Source organism: Natrix helvetica (genome assembly GCF_964273705.1).
Source record: "Natrix helvetica genome assembly, chromosome: 10".
NCBI classification, from domain to species: Eukaryota; Metazoa; Chordata; class Lepidosauria; order Squamata; family Natricidae; genus Natrix; species Natrix helvetica.
Genome location: NC_138561.1, coordinates 12,098,858 through 12,119,582, shown reverse-complemented (window position 1 = coordinate 12,119,582; position 20,725 = coordinate 12,098,858). Strand labels below are relative to the sequence as shown.

The following is a 20,725-nucleotide window of genomic DNA, read 5'->3' as shown; positions in this document are numbered from 1 at the left end:
CTAACTTTAATCTCAGACTCCAGCACTGCTGACTTGATGACACTAGAAGAATAGGAATGCTATAATGAAGTAGGACAGGGATCATGGGTGGAGGAGGAGGGGGTATATTTCGAGGGCTGGAAAAAGCCACATCAGTTCTGATTTTGGCTTGACTTGCAAAGTAAGACCACATCGTACAAGGACTGTTCATAATAAAATGGAATCAACCTTTCTCTTGCTCCCTATCTTGATGTCCTTTACTAAATTGTGCTCTCTGACCCAAGCTGTCAGTCACTTATACAGGCAGAAGGAAGATTTTCCCCCATGTAATACTAATCACAGAACTGCAGTTCCCTGTCCGCTTTCATACCAAACAGTACAACTTGCCTTTACATCAAGGGGACATATGCAAACCTGTATTTCAAGGCTATGAGATATGTTCCTTCATTTATTAAAGCCAAGATACTGGAACTCACATTTTTTCAAATTTTGCAAAGCAATTGCCAGAACCGTAAAGAGGAAGGCAAGCACAGAAGATATAGACGCTTTCCAACCTCTGGTGTTATTCCATATAAAATGCCCTTATCTGTAGTTCCCTATCTCGATGTTATCATCCCAGCAAAATGAATTGGCTCCAGCGAATAGCCCAAGGCCACCTAGGGAAGGTAATGAATGAAAGAGGTTTCAATCTAAATCTCTCTGAAAATCATCAGCCCAGATCAATTCGTTGCTTGTTAAAGGCCACTTCATAGAAGGTTTTGGATGGCAGTCTATCATGCTAGTGCAGGGTGGGTTGTAGGTGTGTTTTTCAACTTCCTAGTCTAGGCCTGAGAGGGAGCCGGTTTGATCTAGCGGTTAAGGCACCAGGCTAGAAACCAGGAGACTGTGAGCTCTAGTCCCACATTAGGCATGAAAGATGACTGGGTGACTTTGGCCCAGTCCCTCTCTCTTGTCCCATGATCCCATGATGTCAGGTTTGTGCAAAAAGTCAATTCCTGTCACAACAAAATGGATCAATACTCAATTGATTTTAAAAAAGTAGAACTTGGAGTTGTAGGGAAAAAAACAAGTCAAGGCCTGAGAAACAGTTACTAACCCAAAATTACTGACCCACCCTCTTTAATCTCAGATCTCCCCTGTTCTAATCCACCATCGGCATCATGTGGATCAAAGGAAGCAAGACAGTGGTTATAGTAGCATAATGAGAACCATGCATCTTATGTCTAGGTACCAATGCCATACAATAGTACAGGGCATTGAATGCATTAGAGCCAGGGACATTCATGAGATGGACAGCTATATACAATAAATAAAAAACCATCATGGTTTGTGAAGAGCCGTGGTGGCGCAGTGGTTAGAGTGTAGTACTGCAGGCAACTTCTGCTGTCTGCCTGGAATTTGGCAGATCAAATCTCCCCAGGCTCAAGGTTGACTCAGCCTTTCATCCTTCCGAGGTGGGTAAAATGGGGATCCAGATTGTTGGGGGCGATATGCTGGCTCTGTAAACCACTTAGAGAGGATTGTAAACGATGTAAAGTGGTATATAAGTCTAAGTGCCATTACTATCATCATCTTGCCTGTTTTGATCCTTCCCCTACTCCATAGATGCTGCTGTTGGTGAGATAGGGTGGCTTAAAAATAATGGCTTATTACAAATCACCTGAATTTCCAAAGCTGGGTTTGACAAAGCAGACAAAGATGGATTATAATTCAGGGCAGGGTCCAGCCTTCATGGCTCAGTAAGGTTAACTTTTACCAAAAAAAATATTGAATCAGATCTTGGGAGATGCAAAATTTAGTTATTGGAAGCTGGAAGTCACATGAAAACATTTCAAGTTCCTCGTAGAGAAGTATTTGTTTCCCAAGAAAGAGGAAACAAATCTAGTGATAAGAGTGGGTGAATGGAAGAAACCCCGTTTTCATGTTCTTTTTCTATATCTCCACAATCCAGATTCATACCAGAAAGCTTTGGTGTGGTTAGAATAGGAGGAAAGAGATGAGAGTGTCAATAATTCCCAATTCAGCAAATTATTACAAGCAATCTTCTGAGAATTATGGCCCAGAAGCAGAGGTGCATTCCTACCAGTTCAGACCAGTTCAGCTAAGTAGGTAGTAACTCAGCTGGACACGCACCCAAACCAGTTCTATCCTTGGCGACACCATCTTGATGTTCTGTTCTGCCATTGCACAAAACAATCTTCATTGCAAAAATGTCATTTTTCTCCTTTTCTAAGGTGCACATGCACAGACCGTTTTATGTGCTGAACCGGCAGTAATGCTGGCAGGGACTCACCTCTGCCCAGAAGTGTTTGGAAAGGAGAAAGAACTTGAGGTTTTTTGGCTCTGTAACATCTTCTTAGTTTTACAAGTAAAGCCATTTTGCCTTTTAGGTAGAGCTCCATTTTGTGTGATGGTTTCTCACACACAGGGAAATTATCAACAATCAGGAAGCAAATCCCTGCGTTCCTTTGCTAGCCAGCCTGAGCAGTAATTCATACTTCACTGCAAATCCTAATTAAGTAGAGGAATCAAATGGGCAGGAAAAACAGAAGGGCTTGGAGAGAGGAAGGCAAGTAAACTAATATAGGAGCTGTTTTTCAGCTTGATCAGAACTTGATGGAAATAATGTAATGTAAATAAAAGGCAATGCATCTCACTCCGGTGGGGAAGGCTGGGGTCAGATCATCTGTGAACCTCTTCTGTTTGCTGCTTGTAGAGATTTGCCATGGGCAATTTAGAAGTTCCTGCCTAACTTTCTTCTTGGTCTGTACATTCAGCAAAACCTGGGCAAACTTTCAGATGAGAGAAATGGATGATCTATTTCGGGCCGAGATGAATAGTGCATTGGCCAGGATAAAAGTCTAAATGTGATCAAGGTAATGTAAAATTAACTTGATTGAAACTTAAGGAATCCATTTGATTCGCGGAGCGATTACTCTTGAGGGGGCAGTGGTTGAATTGTTGGAGTAGAATAAGGAAGACCTCGGTTTCAGACCATACCCAGCTCTGCAAACTGAGTAAGGTAAGGGTTCCCCTCGCAGATATGTGCTAATCATTCCCGACTCTAGGGGGCGGTTCTCATTTCTGTTTCAAAGCCAAAGAACCAGCGCTGTCCAAAGACGTCTCCGTGGTCATGTGGCCGGCATGACTAAATGCCGAAGGCACATGGAACGCTGTTACCTTCCCATCAAAGGTGGCTCCCATTTTTCTACTTGCATTTCTCCATGCTTTCAAACTGCTAGGTTGGCAGAAGCTGGAACAAGTAATGGGAGCTCACTCCATTACGAAGCGCTAGAGATTCGAACCGCCGAACTGCTGACCTTTCTGATCGACAAGTTCAGTGTCTTAACCACTGAGCCTTAACCCTGCAAACTGAGTAGAACTATTTAATGATATGATTCAGTCTAACTTAATGCACTGGATGGTTGCTGTTGGAATAATATGAATGAAAGAGGATAATAGATACCACATTGTGCTCCTGGAGGAAAAGGGGAACAGGAAGGAAAAGGAATGGATTTTCCCTACAATCCCAACTTAAGTTACACTTCGACAGCAAATGTTTGCAGTGATCTGATTGCTTCTCTTTTTCCCCCTATTCCATAGAAGAGAGGATGCTTTCAAAGAGAGTACTGTCATCTGATAATGCACCAATAAAAAGCTATCATCATTAACAATGGATACACATTAATTATAGTCATATATCATGCTAGGCTGTAGCTCCGTGGATCCTAATTGTGAACAAGCTTTGCTGCTTCAATGCTAATTCGTAAATCGTGGATTGCAAATGCAATACAGCAAGCCAGAACCTAGGGTGATAGGTGAAGCAGGCCTGGGTCTGATGATCTGAAGCATGGTTACTGAAGTCCATGTCCAAGCATCTAAGTACTCTGCCACACTGATTCTCATAGTTTTCGGTGTTAAGGCCGGAAGGATATAACAAAGAAGTATTTTTCATCAGACTCATGAACCCAGCATTTCTCAGAGCTAGAAACAATCGTCAGAAGGTTAAGAAAGAGAGGAAACAAATGTCCTCACTTCTAAACTGCAGGGATAGAATTGATGCCATGAATTAGGAGGCTGAATAAATACTAGGAGAATATCAGTAGCGACTGGGAAGCTGTGGAATGCAACAGCTTCAGGTGGAGCCTCTCACCCAGAAAAAAATTCTGTTGCGCATTTCCCTCGCATACTGTAATGCCAAAATATATTAGCAGACGATCCTCTGAAATTCAGGGGGGAAAGACCAACGTCCTGTGGCAATGATAAATGGGGCAGTTTTGCAAAGCCTTACAGACCTGTCTGATGTAACATGGTACTTCAAATTCAGCTCTGTCGTGGGTTGGCATTTGTTTCCTACAGCTAATCTAAACCCTTAGGACTGGATAGCCCCATTGCGCCTGTTTGTAAAACAAACAATACTGAATACCATTTAGTACCTAGATGCCGAGTCTCTCCGTTATCATACTTGCCAAAATAATTAGCCCCTTCCAGTGAGAAGGGCTTATTTTACACACACACATACACACACCCCTCTGATTTATTCCACCAGTTCAACAATCATTCCTTATAGCAGCTGATTAAAATAAGATAAAATACACTTGAAATCCAATCCACCGTCACTGATGGAAAACTTCCCCCTGGTTGGTGGGAACTTGCTGGGAGAAATTCAAAATAGAGCTTTATTGTTAGCACTTAGAATTAGTGGTCTTGAAAGGGAAGATTCTGCAGTTTGAGAGGTAATGATCAGTTCTGCAAATTCCACCCAAAGCTATTGGTACAAAACATTAGTATACAATTCCTGCCAGCCTGTAGTTATTCGGGATGTGCATGTAAAAAAATAAATAATTGCAATGGTTGTAATTATGTGATCAAACATTGAGCCCTTTATATATGACTGTGACTTCGACTGTGACTTCAAAAGAGGCATGGTCAAAAAATCACAGGGTTGTAACCATTAACTTGACTTCTTGACAAATGTATCCATATGGCTTCTACTTATTACTGAATACTGCAGTGGCCAAAATTTGGTGCTGAACTTTTTGTTTTTCCTACCAGTTTTCCTTAAAACTGATGAAGGATTTGCTTTTACAATTTATTACAGAGAGAAAAGCATCCTGCCCAAATCTTCATGGGTGGAATTGGTAGACAGCATGAGCTGACCTTTATTGTAAATAATCTGTGCAGGTCTCGCTGGTTTCTCATGGTCAGACCTCCCAGATAAAACAGACAGGAAACAGGACTAGATGAGCTAACTCTATTTTACTGGATGGCTACTTTAACAAAATCTTGCAACTCTGAAAGGCACAAACTTCCTGCCGTCACTTTTAACTGCTTGATCCATTAAGTCAAATTCTTCCTAAGTTTCTTTCTTTGACTGTTAAGCTATTGAGGGCTCCTGCCTCTCTTGTCTGATTCTTTCTCCTCCCCCCTCCCCATGGTCATCCACAGATTCCATTACACTCACACTTCCATTAAATCCCAGTGGATACATGATGAGAAAACACTCTTATTTTATTTTATCTTTTAATTTTTGAAAGTAAGAAGTATAGGATGGTTTGAAATGATAGAAAGTGTAGATAATAGAGAACAGCACTGGAAGAATAAGCTCTTTCCACCATTTGTGGGTTTTGGGATATTTATTTATTTTATTTTTTATTTATTTAGTTTTTCAATCATGTACGATTGACAATCGTGTAAGTATAAACAGGGATGTGAACACAGGAAATGGGTATGAATAAATGTGGACTGTAAGAGAGGGATGGAAGGCACAGATCTCTTAGGAATGGGGTGAGGTCCACGGTAGACAGTTTAAGGTTAAAGTTATGGGAGTTTGAGGATGTAATATAGCTTGTACATAGCAGGTACATAGCTTGATGGGAAGGAAGGAAGGAAGGAAGGAAGGAAGGAAGGAAGGAAGGAAGGAAGGAAGGAAGGAAGGAAGGAAGGAAAGAAGTATCATTGCATCAGGATAAGGTACCAGCACGTTGTACTAAACAGAGATCAGTAGTGAAATTCATTTTTTTTTACTATCGGTTCTGTGGGCGTGGCTTGGTGGGCATGTCAGGGTAAGGATACTGCAAAATCCCCATTCCCTCCTCACTCCTGGGGCAAGGAAATCACAGATGTATGTAAATCACATAGTTTGAATCATGCCATTGCAAAACACATTCTTCCAACCCCACCACGATGGAAAAGAACGATCTGGGAACCTCCAAAAGAATTCCCAAAGAAATTGAAAAGAAATTCTCACAAAGTCTCTTTCACAGCGGGGAAAAATAAGTTTTGAAGAGCTTCAAGGCAGATTCTGTCTCAGCATTAGAAAAAAGAAGGGGAAAAATCATAACTGCTCTATAATCTGTACTTCTTGCTTTAGAACTGCTTTTTTTTTTTTCTTTTAAAGCATTTTCTGGAAAGGGAAAACTTTCTGTTTTGTACGTATCCCAGTAGTCACATTGTGGCCCTAGGCTTCACTATGAGAAAAGCATACGGGAGTTCCCTGATGCCAAAACTTCCTCGTATTGAGAACGTATGGACAACTCACACCTTTCATTGTGTGTATCATAAACAGGAAACTATTTCTGCAATATAATATAATTGGAGTATATTTCCATGATGAAAGATAAAAAGTTGTTGAGGAACACAATTTATTGGCAGCTAGGGAGCATGTCAGTATATTGTGACAGATCTTGCAATATATACATATACATGGTTCTCTGTCTTGTTTGTATACCAGACAGCAAATAATTAGAGTACGGTTTTCATATTCTCTGTAAGATTATTAAATAGAAAAAAAAATCAGTCCAGAGTGCTAGGAACAGGGTATTTTTAACTACCCTGGCTAGGAAGGGAGAGGAAAAAAATAGCTAATTATGTGGCTTCAATTTCATATTTTCAGAAATATTTTTTTTTGTCAAAGTACCAGCTGTATTGGTTAACTTTAAATAATCTTCTCCCTCTACTCCTTTGTAACCATTTCACACATAGAAAGCTAAACCAAGAAGAGAAGGCATAAATGTAAGAAACGTAATAACTTCAGATCTTATACATACCGTAGAGAAATGCTAGGGGGAAAACATACTTACCCCATAGATTATTTTAGAGAAAGACCCCCCCCCTGATCAAATGCACTGCCATTCAGATATTCAGTGCTTCTGATTTTCTAATGAATGACATTGGTCAAACTAGATTCCCCCCCACTCTATCTATCTATCTATCTATCTATCTATCTATCTATCTATCTATCTATCATCTATCATCTATCTATCTATCTATCTATCTATCTATCTATCATCTATCAATCTATCTTCTATCTATCATCTATCTATCTATCATCTATCTATCATCCATCCATCCATCCATCCATCCATCCATCCATCCATCCATCCATCCATCTATCATCTATCTATCTATCTATCTATCTATCTATCTATCTATCTATCTATCTATCTATCTATCTATCTATCTATCTACTGTATTTTGCCAAACATATACAGGGTAACAGGTATAAGTATAAACATGGATATGAAGAAAGGAAATGAGTATAAATTAATGGGGACAGTAGGGCAGGGATGGAAGGCACCCTGATGCGCTTATGCATGCCCCCTTTACGGACCTCTTAGAAATGGGGTGAGGTCCACGGTAGACAGTTTAAGGTTAAAGCTGTGGGGGTTTGAGGAATTAACAACAGAGTCAGGTAGCGCATTCCAGGCGTTGACCCCTCTGTGGTTGAAGTCGTATTTTCTGCAATCGAGTTTGGAGCAGTTTTCAAGTCACTTACAATTTGAATTTGACCTCTGGTGATTCCACAGATGTTTCTCAGTTTCTTGGTTTGTCACTGCCTTCTGGCGTTTTTATTGATTTCCCAATCTAGCCTACAACTCTGGTATGCTCTGACAGTATTCTGTTCAAGAACACTCAAGCCCAACCCTGGATCATTTTCAAGTTCTTAGTGCAAAATTTGGAACCTGTTCTTAAGTAGAAATAGGCAACTTGATATTCTCTATGGTTTTTTTTTGTGGGGTGGGGGACACTTCGGTACCCATTAATTCCAGCAACATGGAATTACTGGAAGTATAATCCAAAACATTGGGAAATCACTGCATTAGAATGAAGATTTTTCTGAAATGGGTTGCTCTTTCTTCAGGCCGTAACAAGAAACTGTGAATGTGAAAGTGTAACAAGTATTCAGGTAGAGAAGAATGTGTGTCTTCTTTCAACTGTCCTCACCCTGTCACTATGCTATCTTTCATTTACTTCAAAGTAGATCCATGAAATTTACAACAGAACTCAATCTCTCTCTCTCTCTCTCTCTCTCTCTCTCTCTCTCTCTCTCTCTCTCTCTCTCTCTCTCTCCCTCCCTCCCTCCCTCCCTCCCTCCCTCCCTCCCTCCACCTCCACCCAGTGGTTGGATTCAAAAAATGTTTCTACCAGTTCTGTAGTTGTGGCTTGGTGGGTGTGGTGTGGCTTGGTGGGTGTGGCAGGGGAAGGATACTGCAAAATCCCCATTCCCTCCCGATCAACTGGGACTCGGGAGGCAGAGAATAGACAGGGGCAGGGCCAATCAGAGGTGGTACTTACCAGTTCTCTGAACTACTCAAAAGTTCCGCTACTGGTTCGCCACAACTGCTGAATACCACCTCTGTTCCACCTCCACCTCCACCTCCACCTCCACCTATACATATAGGTCCCATAGGCACCATGAGATGCTTCCTTACGGACCATAAAAAAAGTCATTCCTTTGGGAAACCTCTTAAAATGAAGAAACACTGTGAAAATCAAGCTGAGACCAAACTTAGAACTTTACTGTCAGACTTCACGCCAAGCTTGGCAATAAATCTCCACTTTCCAGACACTTAACCCTGTACTTTAGGACTTGCTTACAGCAGAATTTCTCCTAGACAACACTGCTATAAAATTTGCTTTATTGCAGACAAGATAGAAGTCCTACATAGACAAAGATCTGCCTTATTCAGAGCCAAGATGTCAAGGTTTCTCTCTCTCCCTCTCTCCTCCCACACTTCCTCCTTCAGAATATTTCTTTGCTTCTTTTGCTTTCAAACCTTTACAAAGAGCACTGTAGTTGATTTATGTATTGCTGGACATTTGGACATTGCATTTCTGATTGTCTTCATTCCATTCTTTACTCCTCTGCCCTCTCCTAGCTACTTCTAGACCGATGTCCAAAGGAGAGTCTTGCAGCTTTAAAGAGATGTCCTTTTGATGTGTATTCTCCATTGGCATGGACACACAAAAGTCAAACGCCAGAGGTAAGCATCACATAATGTAACAACCGGTTTGCCCAACACCAAAAATATGAGCTGCGCATGCACGCAGCTTCAAAAGCACGGCAACTATATAGAACAGGATAGTGCCGGCTCAGCCGCTGGTCAAAACCACCAGTTCACCCGAACCAGTCCGAACCAGCAGCAGCTGGTTATGATGGTTTGCTCCTCCTTTCAAACCAGGAGACACTGGTTTGGTTCTACCTGAGTTCACTCTTATGAAGCTGGCTTCATTTTACCCGTAGCTTCCTCAGGGAAGAATCTCACCCTTAAAGCTTTAGTAGGATTTGATGGCCTGTGTTAAAAGGCAGAACAGTCAACACATTTTTCCCACTGAACGCAAGGAGTTCCTATTTAAAGGTCCCGTTTTAAAGAAGGAAGCAGAAGCGTCAAATGTTGACATGTACCCAAATTATGTATATTTATTTATTTATTTTCTGTGCTGTAGAAGAAAGCAGCCTGGGAACAGTGGTGTGAAAAACAGTGAGGCAGGGAAGCACAGAAGATGTCTTAAAAGGGATAGGTCAATGGAAGGAAATGGGCCTAATACACAATGTTTGTATCCGAAATAATATCTTTGTAGGTGAATAAACGTTTTGAGTAGAGGCGCTGATTTGAAATAGTTGCTTAGAAGCTGAAAAAGCCTATCCGTGTTTCCCCAAAAATAAAACATTATTTTCTTTTGACCCCCAAAATAAGTGCTTGGTCTTATTTTTGGGGAGGTCTTATTATTTTTGAGGTGCAGGAGGTGGTGAGCATGGTCACCTCATGGCTGCTGCTTTGTTGCAATATTTTCGGGAAGGGCTTATTTTCGGGGGAGGGCTTATTTTCGGGGGAGGGTTTATTTTAGTGCATGCGCTCAAAAGCCCAATTGGGCTTATTATCCAGGAAGGTCTTATTTTCAGGGAAACAGGGTAGAAGTGCTAGAAAATTATCCTATTTACTAAAGAGTGTGTTCCTTCCATTCTGATAAAAAAAATAAAATTTAACATTGAGGTAAAGCACTCTATAATCAAATTAGGCATGCTTTTTGCCAAGTGATTAGAAGAAAGTCATGGGAAAAAAATATCTATTGTCAACCTGTCTCATGAGAAAGCAAAATATCTTATCTCACGTATAGTTGCTGAAGACTGAAATTATAGGCAAACTTAATGTACTGGATAAAATGAATCCAAATTTCTTCTTCTTCAAATCTAGCTTCAAACACTAAAATGATTAATCTTAACTCGTGTGTGATTTGAAATGTAAAGTATATCTGACATTGTAAAACAACGTAGACAAATTATATTAAAAATTATTTTAGCTCCAGGTAATAATGCTAGCCTTCCCCATTCTGAGATAACAGCAGACTTTTCTTCTTCACCCTCACCTCCCAAGACAGCAAAACAAAACACTGAATCAATTTGAATATAATAACCCAAGAATGAATGTCCTGAATTTCTATTGTCTCTTCATTTTCCTTGGTGATGTGAAATAATGAGGAGCACTTTTGACCGTTTTCCATTATAGTGGTAAATAAAAAGCAAAGTCATGGAGCCACGTGTATTTTTAGCATGCTGAAGGTGGCTCAGAAAGGTATTGTTGTTTCAATTTAGGAATCTCCCATTTTGTCTCTAATACATTTGTTAGAATTCAGAATATCCAGGCTGGTAAAATTAAATGATGCTGACCTTCAAAAGGGTATGTTTTTTTTTCCCCATCCAGAGTCTAAAAGGAATTTTGTAGACAAATAGAGCTCTTTCTGCACCATTGATATGGCTAGGCAATTTGGGTTTGCCCGCCATTGAACAATGGATACAAACTAACCAAGGAGAGAAGCAACCCAGAACTAAGGAGAAATTTCCTAACGGTGACAGCAATTAACCAGTAGAAAGACTCCCCTTCAGAAGTTGTGGGTGCTCCATCATTGGAGGATTTTAATAAGGGATTGGACATCCACTTGTCTGGAATAGTATAGGGTCCTGATGGTGAACCTATGGCACGCATGCCAGAGGTGACATGCAGAGCCCTCTCTGTGGGCAACACATGCCATAAACAGTTGCTCTTTCATGTTCTGTCATGCGCATGCATGCTGGACAGCTGGTCCGGCATGCATGCACATGGACAGCTGTTTACTTCCTGGTTCCGGTGGTGCATGTGCGTAATGGAACCCAGAAGTGCAGCTGGCCATTGCATGCACCCAGAAGAGCAGCTGGTGGTGGTGGTGCGTGGACAAGGGGTGGGTTGCTGCCTGCATTACTGCTGGTTCAGTGCATGCACACTGGCACATAAATAGATCTGTGCATGTGCAGTACATTAAAAAAAGAATAAAAAATAAATTTCTGCAATGAGAATTGTTCTGGGCATGCATAGAACCAAAAACCAAGATGGTGCCACCATAGGAGAACTGGTTTGGGGGCGTGGCAGGGTCACCAAACCACTATTGGTTCAGCTGAACCAGTCCAAACTGATAGGAACCCACTTCTGACATGGACGTGGCAGTGGACTAAAAAACCTCCAAGGTCCCTCCCAACTCTGTTCTCCTATGTTCTACGTTCCTTAATCTGTTGTGCCAAGGCAGAGCAGGAGTAAAATGTCGTTTCTGGAAGAGCTAAGCAGATGGCTGGATCAAAGCTGTGCCCTTTGACACTTCTGCTCAATGTACTGCCAACAGATTTTTCAAATCAGCCACTAATCACCTCCCTTCATCTCCTTTGTTTCAGTCCTCTTCTTTCAACGGAGCTGAGTTGTCCCATTTTGTGGCAAGCAACACCTGAAGCAAGTAAGTGGCTCCTCGGTTCTTGAACCATGGAGAAAATAGAGAAAATAGGGGCACTTCCATTTCCCGCCAGGTTTTAATAAAGTCTAAAGTTTCCTTTGAGTTACACGAGATGATTAGATGACAATTCCATGAACCTTTTTAGAGGGGAAAAAAATGAGTGTGAGATGATTTTTGGGGTATGGCAGCCACAAAGATGTTTTAAATAAAATAAATGACTAAGAAAATATGTTGGTTGGTTTCTTCAGTGATCAGCTCACCACAGTATGTGAAAACAGATTCTGTTTATGAACTGTCCCCTCAAAAGGAAGTATATCAGCAGGCTATAATGTATTTGTTACCCCTGTTTTCATGCTTTTATCACATGAACTTCAGGTAAACATCCAGTATAAAGATAATACCACTGAGTGGTCAGTAGGCTGAATTTATGAACACCAGGTGGGTTTCTTTTCCAATATTTGCAAATCACTTTGCAAATACTGCATGGCTTTTTGCTAAAGTTCTCAGGATCATGCAATACAATAGCATCATCTCACAAAATATATCTAGTTTTGAAGGTTTATATCCAAGGTCTTAATGCCACTTCCATGAATTCTTTCAATGTCATAAGAGTTGCGGTGGCCCAGTGCAGTACTGCAGGCTACTTCTGCTGATCACCAGCTGCCAGCAGTTTGGCAGTTCGAATCTCACCAGGCTCAATGTTGACTCAGCTTTCCATCCTTCCAAGGTGTGTAAAATGAGGACCCAGATTGTTGGGGGCAATAGGATGATTCTGTAAACCACTTAGAGGGGGCTGTAAAAGCACTGGGAAGCAGGATATAAGTCTAAGTGCTATTGCTATCCTTGTTCTTAATTCCAAACTCAATACTCTCCTCATAGCATCAGACCATAGGAGCCTCAGCAAGTGGAAAGAAAACTCAGGATAGTAGCAAGCTGTAACCTACAACTTCATCCCTGCTACTATTTATATATGTCACATTCTGAGCCCTACTGATCACATGCACAGTTACAATACAATAGTAGAGTTGGAAGGGACCTTGGAGGTCTTCTAGTCCAACCCCCTGCCTAGGCAGGAAACCCTATACCGTTTCAGACAAATAGCTATCCAACATCTTCTTAAAGACTTCCAGTGTTGGGGCATTCACAACTTCTGGAGGCAAGCTGTTCCACTGATTAATTGTTCTCACTGTCAGGAAATTTCTCCTCAGTTCTAAGTTGCTTCTCTCCTTGATTAGTTTCCACCCATTGCTTCTTGTTCTACCCTCAGGTGCTTTGGAGAATAGTTTGACTCCCTCTTCTTTGTGGCAACCTCTGAGATATTGGAATAATGCTATCATGTCTCCCCTAGTCCTTCTTTCTCTTAAGCTAAACATACCCAGTTCCTGCAACCGTTCTTCATATGTTTTAGTCTCCAGTCCCCTAATCATCTTTGTTGCTCTTCTCTGCACTCTTTCTAGAGTCTCCACATCTTTTTTACATCGTGGCGACCAGAACTGAATGCAGTATTCCAAGTGTGGCCTTACCAAGGCATTATAAAGTGGTATTAACACTTCACGTGATCTTGATTCTATCCCTCTGTTGATGCAGCCTAGAACTGTGTTGGCTTTTTTGGCAGCTGCTGCACACTGCTGGCTCATATTTAAATGGTTGTCCACTAGGACTCCAAGATCCCTTTCACAGTTACTACTACTGAGTAAGGTATCACCTATACTGTACCTGTGCATTCCGTTTTTGTTGCCTAAATGTAGAACCTTACTCTTTTCACCATTGAATTTCATTTTATTAGACAGTGCCCAATGTTCAAGTTTGTCAAGATCCTTCTGTATCTTAAGCCTATCTAGTTGTTCCATAACAATTATCTTCCTCTTTCTTGCTTGATTCTAGCAGAAGGATGAGAATCTTGAAATGCACATGGAAACTGCTCTTGGATTGTTTTTCTTAAGATTGAAACAAATGTTCTATTAATTGATAGGGTTTCCTGCTTGGGCTGGAAGAGTTCCAATATCCCTTCCAACTCTGTTTTTTTTCTGTTATTTTGGGAATTGATTATTAAGAGTTGTTCATAATTATAAAAAAAATACGTTTGCTGAGTTTCAGATCAAAAAGCCAATGTATTTTATATTTATAACTATCAAAGACCATAGGGAGTTACTTCTGTTTATTTTCATTTTGTCCTTTGAAAATTTTTTGCTCCCTTTTCTTTCTTCCTTCCTTCCTTCTCTTTCTTTCTTTCTTTCTTTCTTTCTTTCTCTCTTCTTTCTTTCTTTCTTTCTTTCTTTCTTTCTTTCTTTCTTTCTTTCTTTCTTTCTTTCTTTCTTTCTTTCCCTTTCTTTCTCTCTTTCTATATAAATGTGTGTGTATCAGTGGTGGAATTCAAATAATTTAACCACTGGTTCTCTGCCCATATGATTTTTTCCAATAACCAGTTCACCAAACTGCTCGGAAAGTTAACAACCGGTTCTCCCAAAGTGGTGCGAACTGGCTGAATCCCACCACTGGGTGTGTGTGTGTGTGTGTGTGTGTGTGTGTGTGTGTGTGTGTAATATTCTTTATAGACATGTAATGAAGTATATTTTTAAAAATAAAAAAGGAAACGCACACATCTGCAAAGAACAATTAAAAGGATCAACAGTGATACTTTCTTTTCACTATTTTGTTATATTAGACTATGAGTTATCCCACTTTAAAAAAAAAAACAGAAGAAGAATGCTGAAGGTGATCCATGGCCTGATTTAGGCTATATTTATATTCAGTTCAATTTTGATTAATCTATTACATGTGTTAAAAAGACAAATGGTTCATCAATACAAATGTATTATTATTTTCATTGTTTGACAGCCCTAGAATTAAAACCTCAAACAGATATGGGCAACTGAAACAGAACACAAAGCCAGCAGGGAAAATATCATCGAGCAAAGGAGGCGGCATATTATTTGCATGTCATTAGGGTGATTTACATATTTTGTCATTGCCAACAAAAATGTCAAATGACAGTTGTTCACAAATATGCTTACAGTTACTTCCAAATGCTATTCACTTCAATCCCCCCCCCCCCCCCCCGGTCTTTACCAGACGTGATTCAATATATGAGAATTGAGAGGTGCAGCAGGAAAAAAACGGTGGAGGGAGAAAACCACAGAAGACTGTCTCTGTTTTTTCCCTCATTTTGCTGTTATTTTTTGATTGTTTGTTTCTCTGAATGCTGTGAGAAAGTAATTAAAAGAAAATGTCTTCTAATCTTTCAGGGCTCAATTCAATAGCAGCTAACAGTTATCTAAATCCTGTGATTTTTTTTTAGTATCTCATCATTTTAAACACATTGACGCTTTTAAACATATTGATGCTTTCATCAATGTGATGTCCATTGAGCTAAATGCTCCCTTACATAAGCAAGAAGAATAAGCTGGTAAACAAGTCCAACTATCTGAAAATCTAACGGCTAAGGAGGCAGACAAGCAGTTAAGCACTGTGGACTAATCTGAAACAGAAGATGAAGTGAGAAAGGAAGGCGGATGTGTTTAATTAGGAATATGAGATAGAATAGAATATAGAATAGAATTATTTTTGGGGTCAAGTGTGATTGGACACACAAGGAATTTGTCTTTGGTGCATAAGCTCTCAGTGTACATAAAGGAAAATAAAATAAAATACATCCATCAAAAATCATCGGATACAACCCTTAGTAATAGTCTTAGGTTACTAATAAGCAATCAAATCATACTAAGAAACAAATAAGACAATATAAATTTTAAAGATACAAGAAACATGGTTATAGTCATAAGTGGGAAGAGATAAGTACTAGGAAGGATGAGAAGAATAATAGTAATATAGTCTTAGTAAGTAGGTTGAGAGTGTTGTGGGAATTAGTTGTTTAGCAGAGTGATGGCATTCGGGGAAAAACTGTCCTTGTGTCTTATTCTAGTGTACAGTGCCATATAGATGGTTTTGAGGGTAGAAGTTGAAATAATTTATGTCTAGGATGTCACCAGTTTTCTTACATTTACCCAAGTTAGTGGGCTTCAATACCTCAGTTTTCTTCAGCCTAGCTCAAGAAAAGTAAAAAAAATAAAAATTTCCCCTGTCCAGTCACGTCCAACTCTAGAAGGCAGTGCTCATCTCTGTTTCCTAGTGGAGGGAACCAGCATTGTTCGAAGACATATCTGTGGTCATGTAGCCAGCATGATCACTGTTACCTTCCCACCAAAGTGGTACCCATTTATCTATTTCAGGGGTATCAAACTCAAGGCCCATGCAGTGCTTAAATTTGGCCTATGGGGCCAGCATGGAAATAGCAAAAGACCACGCTGTGGTGCCTCTGGCAGCCAAAACAGGCCGTGCGTGGCCCATGCATGCCCCCCATGCCCCATTTTGGCTGACAAAGTGTTGCAGGAGGCTATTCAGGCTGAAAATGGGACACAGGGGGAAATGCATGGTGCCCCCCATGTCCTATTTGGGTTGGCAAGGTGCTGAAGGAGGCATCTGTCCCATCTCATTCCCCTGGCCGGCCTGCAGAGGAGAACTACAATGCTGATCCGGCCCTTGCAGAAATCCAGTTTGACACCCCTGATCTACTTGCATTCACACCCTTTCAAATTGCTAGGTTCACGGGAGGTGGGACATGAACGGAAACTCACCCTGTCACATGGTGGTAGGGTCTTGAAATGCCAACTTGCGGGTTGGCAGGCTCATTGTCTTAATTGCTAGGCCACCATGCATGAGTGCTCAAAGGCTAGTACTAACTGGTTACTCTATCACTCTTTCCTCAACTTTAGTAAAACTCCAGTTCCTCCACTTTTTTTTCTCTTTGTGAGTCCTACATCTGGAGAATAGTAACTCTTCTATTTGGCTAAGGCATTCAGGCTATTTTAGTTTCTTAAACACAAATCAGTTTCCCACTCATACCAGCACACCCAGATGCTCAGTTTTTATATGCAACAGTTTCTGGATAGATGTCTGCATGGGACAGGGCACCAGCAGCCCAACTGCTGATCATTTTGTGGGCAGCCTGACTTCTCATAGGAGGAAAATTCTTCTTCTCCTTACATGATAAGGCTATCAAATTATCTACCCAAGATGTCAGAATGTGCTTTGCTCAGATATTTTGCTCATGGAAGAAATCCAGATTTCCTACAGCAATGTCTAAAGATGAAGTTCATTGAGCCACTAGAATCTTGCTAGACTTTACAGAAGAATGCCTCAATTTGATCTCTCCAAAGCAGCCTTGAAACTGTGATCCAGCTTTACTTCTCAGTAGCTAGCATGATTACTTTGGAAGTTTACAAAATGTAAACTGTGGTATACTAATTTTCTATTGGCAGTTTGAGTGCAGCAGTAAGATTCAATGTCATGCTGTCTGAAGCAATTGTCAGACAAGTTCATTATCATCAGTCAATTTCACTAGATAATCCCGAGTTTTGAAAAGAGAGTTTTCCAGCCTTTTACAAATTGATAGTTTTTAAATATGCTCCAGAGTTACCAGTCAGTGTCAGAATGGAAATTTTGCATTCTGATGCTCTAATATATCTGGAAGGCATCAAGTTAAAAAAAAAAGTAATGTTTCCAAAAATCATAATGCATACTTTGAGTTACTAGTCACCTACTGTACATTGCTAAAAGTAAATCCATTACGAAATATACATATTATAAAGTTTAGAAAAAAGGAACCAGGTACGCAAAAAATGTTTTAGAAAAATATGTGATAAATTTGCAAACAATGAACCTTAAAACAGCATTTAGGGTCAGTATCAGGGGTGGGATTCAGCTGTTTCGGACTGGTTTAGGTGAATCAGAGGCCTCGGGAGCCCAGGGGATGCTGCTTTTGCCCTCCTGGAGCCTCAAGGAAAGCCTCTGGAGCCTGGGGAGGGCAACAACCCCCCCCTCCCCCCGTGGTACAGGAGGCCAAGTAGACCATGCCCACCCAGAACCCAGGCAGAGAACTGGTTGCTAACATTTTTCAATCCCACCCTGGTCAATATTAAACAACAAAGAAAAACAACACAGAGATTTTAAAAGGGAAATCAGAAAGAAAAAGAAGAGGAAACTGAAAACATTTACAAGATTACGTTTGACAGGTTAAGGACTGATTTAAAAAGAAAAGAACAGACAGAAATGAAGTCAAAGATAAATTAGGATATATAAATCCAATAAATTAGGCATATAAATCCAATAAAACAAACAAACAAACAAATAAGGATAGGAGTGAATGACCTCAGTTGGTTTTTCTCTGTAGCTACAATATGACTGAAGTGGAGGGTCACAGTGGATGAGTCAATGATGCAAAACAAGTTGGCTTGCATCACATTAAGGTTTTCTTCCTCTTTCCAAGGTGTTTTTCCAAGATTTTTTTAGAGCTTGTAATGTAGGATTTTTAGTTATTTATTTATTTAAATAATCTGATGTAGATTTGTTCCCCATCACTTACCCAATAGAGCCATGCATTTCCCACTTTAAAAAGTGTCAAAATAAACTGCTGATTAGAGTGATTAGCCTCGTAGCATCATAGTGGTCTTCAAATATTCAAAGGGTTATCACTGGGAAGAAGTTTTCTCCAGAACTCCCAAAGGTGGGACAAAAATCAATGGGTAGAAGCTTTACAGAAGGAGAGCCATACTCAAAAAAAAAAAAGAAAAAAAGAATTTCCTAACTATGAGGGCCATTATGCAGTAGAATAGCCTGCTTTTTTGGAGCTAGGGGTGGTCTATCACTGGAGGTTTTCAAGGAAAAATTGCCATATTTGGGGTGGTGGTCTAGAATGGTCTGAGGAATCCTAAGCTAGACAAAGGTTGCATAGAAAACTTCCTAAGTCTCTTCCCATCCTACAATCACAGAACATGTCCTGCTGACTCACAGAATAGTATTATAGGTAGGGCTAAGGGTTGAGATAGAGGGACGTAGTGGCTCAGTAGCTAAGATGCTGAGCTTGTTGATCAGAAAGGCCAGCAGTTTGACGGTTCAAATCCTAGTGCCATATAATGGAGTGAGCTCTTGTCCCAGCTTCTGCCAATCAAACAGTTCGAAAGCATGTAAAAATGCAAGTAGAAAAATAGAAATAACCTTTGGTGGGAAGGTAACAACGTTCTGTGCGTCTTCGGCATTGAGTCATGCCGGCCACATGACCACGGGAGACATCTTTGGACAGTGCTGGCTCTTTGGCTTAGAAATGGAATTGAGCACCATCACCCTAGAGTCAAGAATGACTAACACATATATGCAAGCGGAACTTTTACCTTTACCTTTAAGGGTTCAAATAGGTTCCCAGGGGAGAGGTGAGCCACGAAGGATGACTTGAATAAGTATTAGGCTATTAGAGCTGAATTCTGTTCTTCAGAGGATACCATGTGAAGAACAAAGGGTGGCGAATGGTAAATATACTCATAATTAATGGAATTTGTTAGTCTATTAATGGTTCCACTCCGTGGGTCTGAGGAAGCAAGGGTGCAAATGTACAAGCTAATGCACCAAAGGAAACCGCCACAATAGCACAGCTACCTCTCTAAGGTGCTGAGTATCAGAGCTCAGGCTTGTTTCTTTATGTACTCTGTCCTTTTTCTTTTTCTTTTTTGACAGGCTTATTATGGATGTACATATTCGACTTCCTGCGCAAGAGTCGGATTCCCCCCTCCTTTTCGAATCCAATCTGTCTTCATCAGAAAGCCTTTTTCACTACCCCCCCCAAAAAAGACATATACTTTCATAAACATCTTTGAATGCTTTGCTCGGGAACAGGAGACAGGAAATTACCTGTCCATCTTCCCCTAGGCACAGCTGTGAGAAGGCAGAGACATAGCTTTTGCAGTGTAGTGCCTGTATTTTCATTGTAAGGAACATCCGGAAGGCTGGCTGGTGTCAGCTGCTGCCATTGTTCTATAACTCTGAACAGAATTCATCTGCAATATGAGTAGTTCTCGACTTGCAAACCACAATTGGGGGCCAGAGCTTTGGTTGCTAAACAAGGACGTTTTTGCCATATTTGTTAAGCTGCAGTTGTTAATGGAACCATATAGTTGTTCCAGTGGTGGGATTTAAATAATTTAATAACCAGTTCTCTGCCCTAATGACCAACTGGGTAGGCAGGGATCGATAGTCATGTGACTGGGTGGGCGTGGCCAACTCAACGTCACTCAAGTTGATGGGCGCTTCGCCTTAGCAGTTACAATGTAATAAGGGTTAACCGGAGAGGCAGTTTTTGTAAGCAGGGCAATAAAGATTAGGCTAGAAATAAAACCAGAATGTTTCCTTCCTGCCTTCCTTACAGGATTAGCCCTGTAAAGTGGAAAGAAACAAAAGGAGATTTCTTCCAACAACCAGTTCTCTGAACTGCTTAGAAAGTTAACCGGTTCTCCCGAATTGGTGCAAACTGGCTGAATCCCACCAGTGAGTTTTTCAGTGAATCTGTTCTCACCTGTTGGCTTTTCTTGTCATAAAAGCAGGTGGGAAAGTTGGAAATCACATGACTCAGGGATTCTACAACCATTGTAAATAGATGCCTTCCTGCAAATACCTAGATTTTGATCACATGGTGATATAGATGCTGTGACAGTCATAAGTGTGAGAGCTGATTACAACTCACTTTTTCAGTGCCATTGTAACTGAAAAAGGACTAGATGTAAGGGGAGGAGGGGAGGGGAGGGGAGAAGAGAAGAATTATTGTCATTTTTTACTGTGAGATCACTGGCACTCGTTAAAATTGAAATTATGTTGCCTGCTC

The 20,725-nt window shown here is 40.6% G+C and overlaps 1 protein-coding gene across 1 annotated transcript in view; it reads left to right on the top strand.

The window, feature by feature from the left end:
• Nucleotides 1-20,725, top strand: part of LOC309397428 (uncharacterized protein) — a 603,241-nt gene that overhangs the window by 543,718 nt on the left and 38,798 nt on the right. Inside the window, exon 7 of the mRNA XM_081963449.1 lies at nt 11,963-12,021. The gene's annotated coding sequence lies outside the window, so the exon portion shown is untranslated. The remainder of the gene's footprint in view (nt 1-11,962; nt 12,022-20,725) is intronic.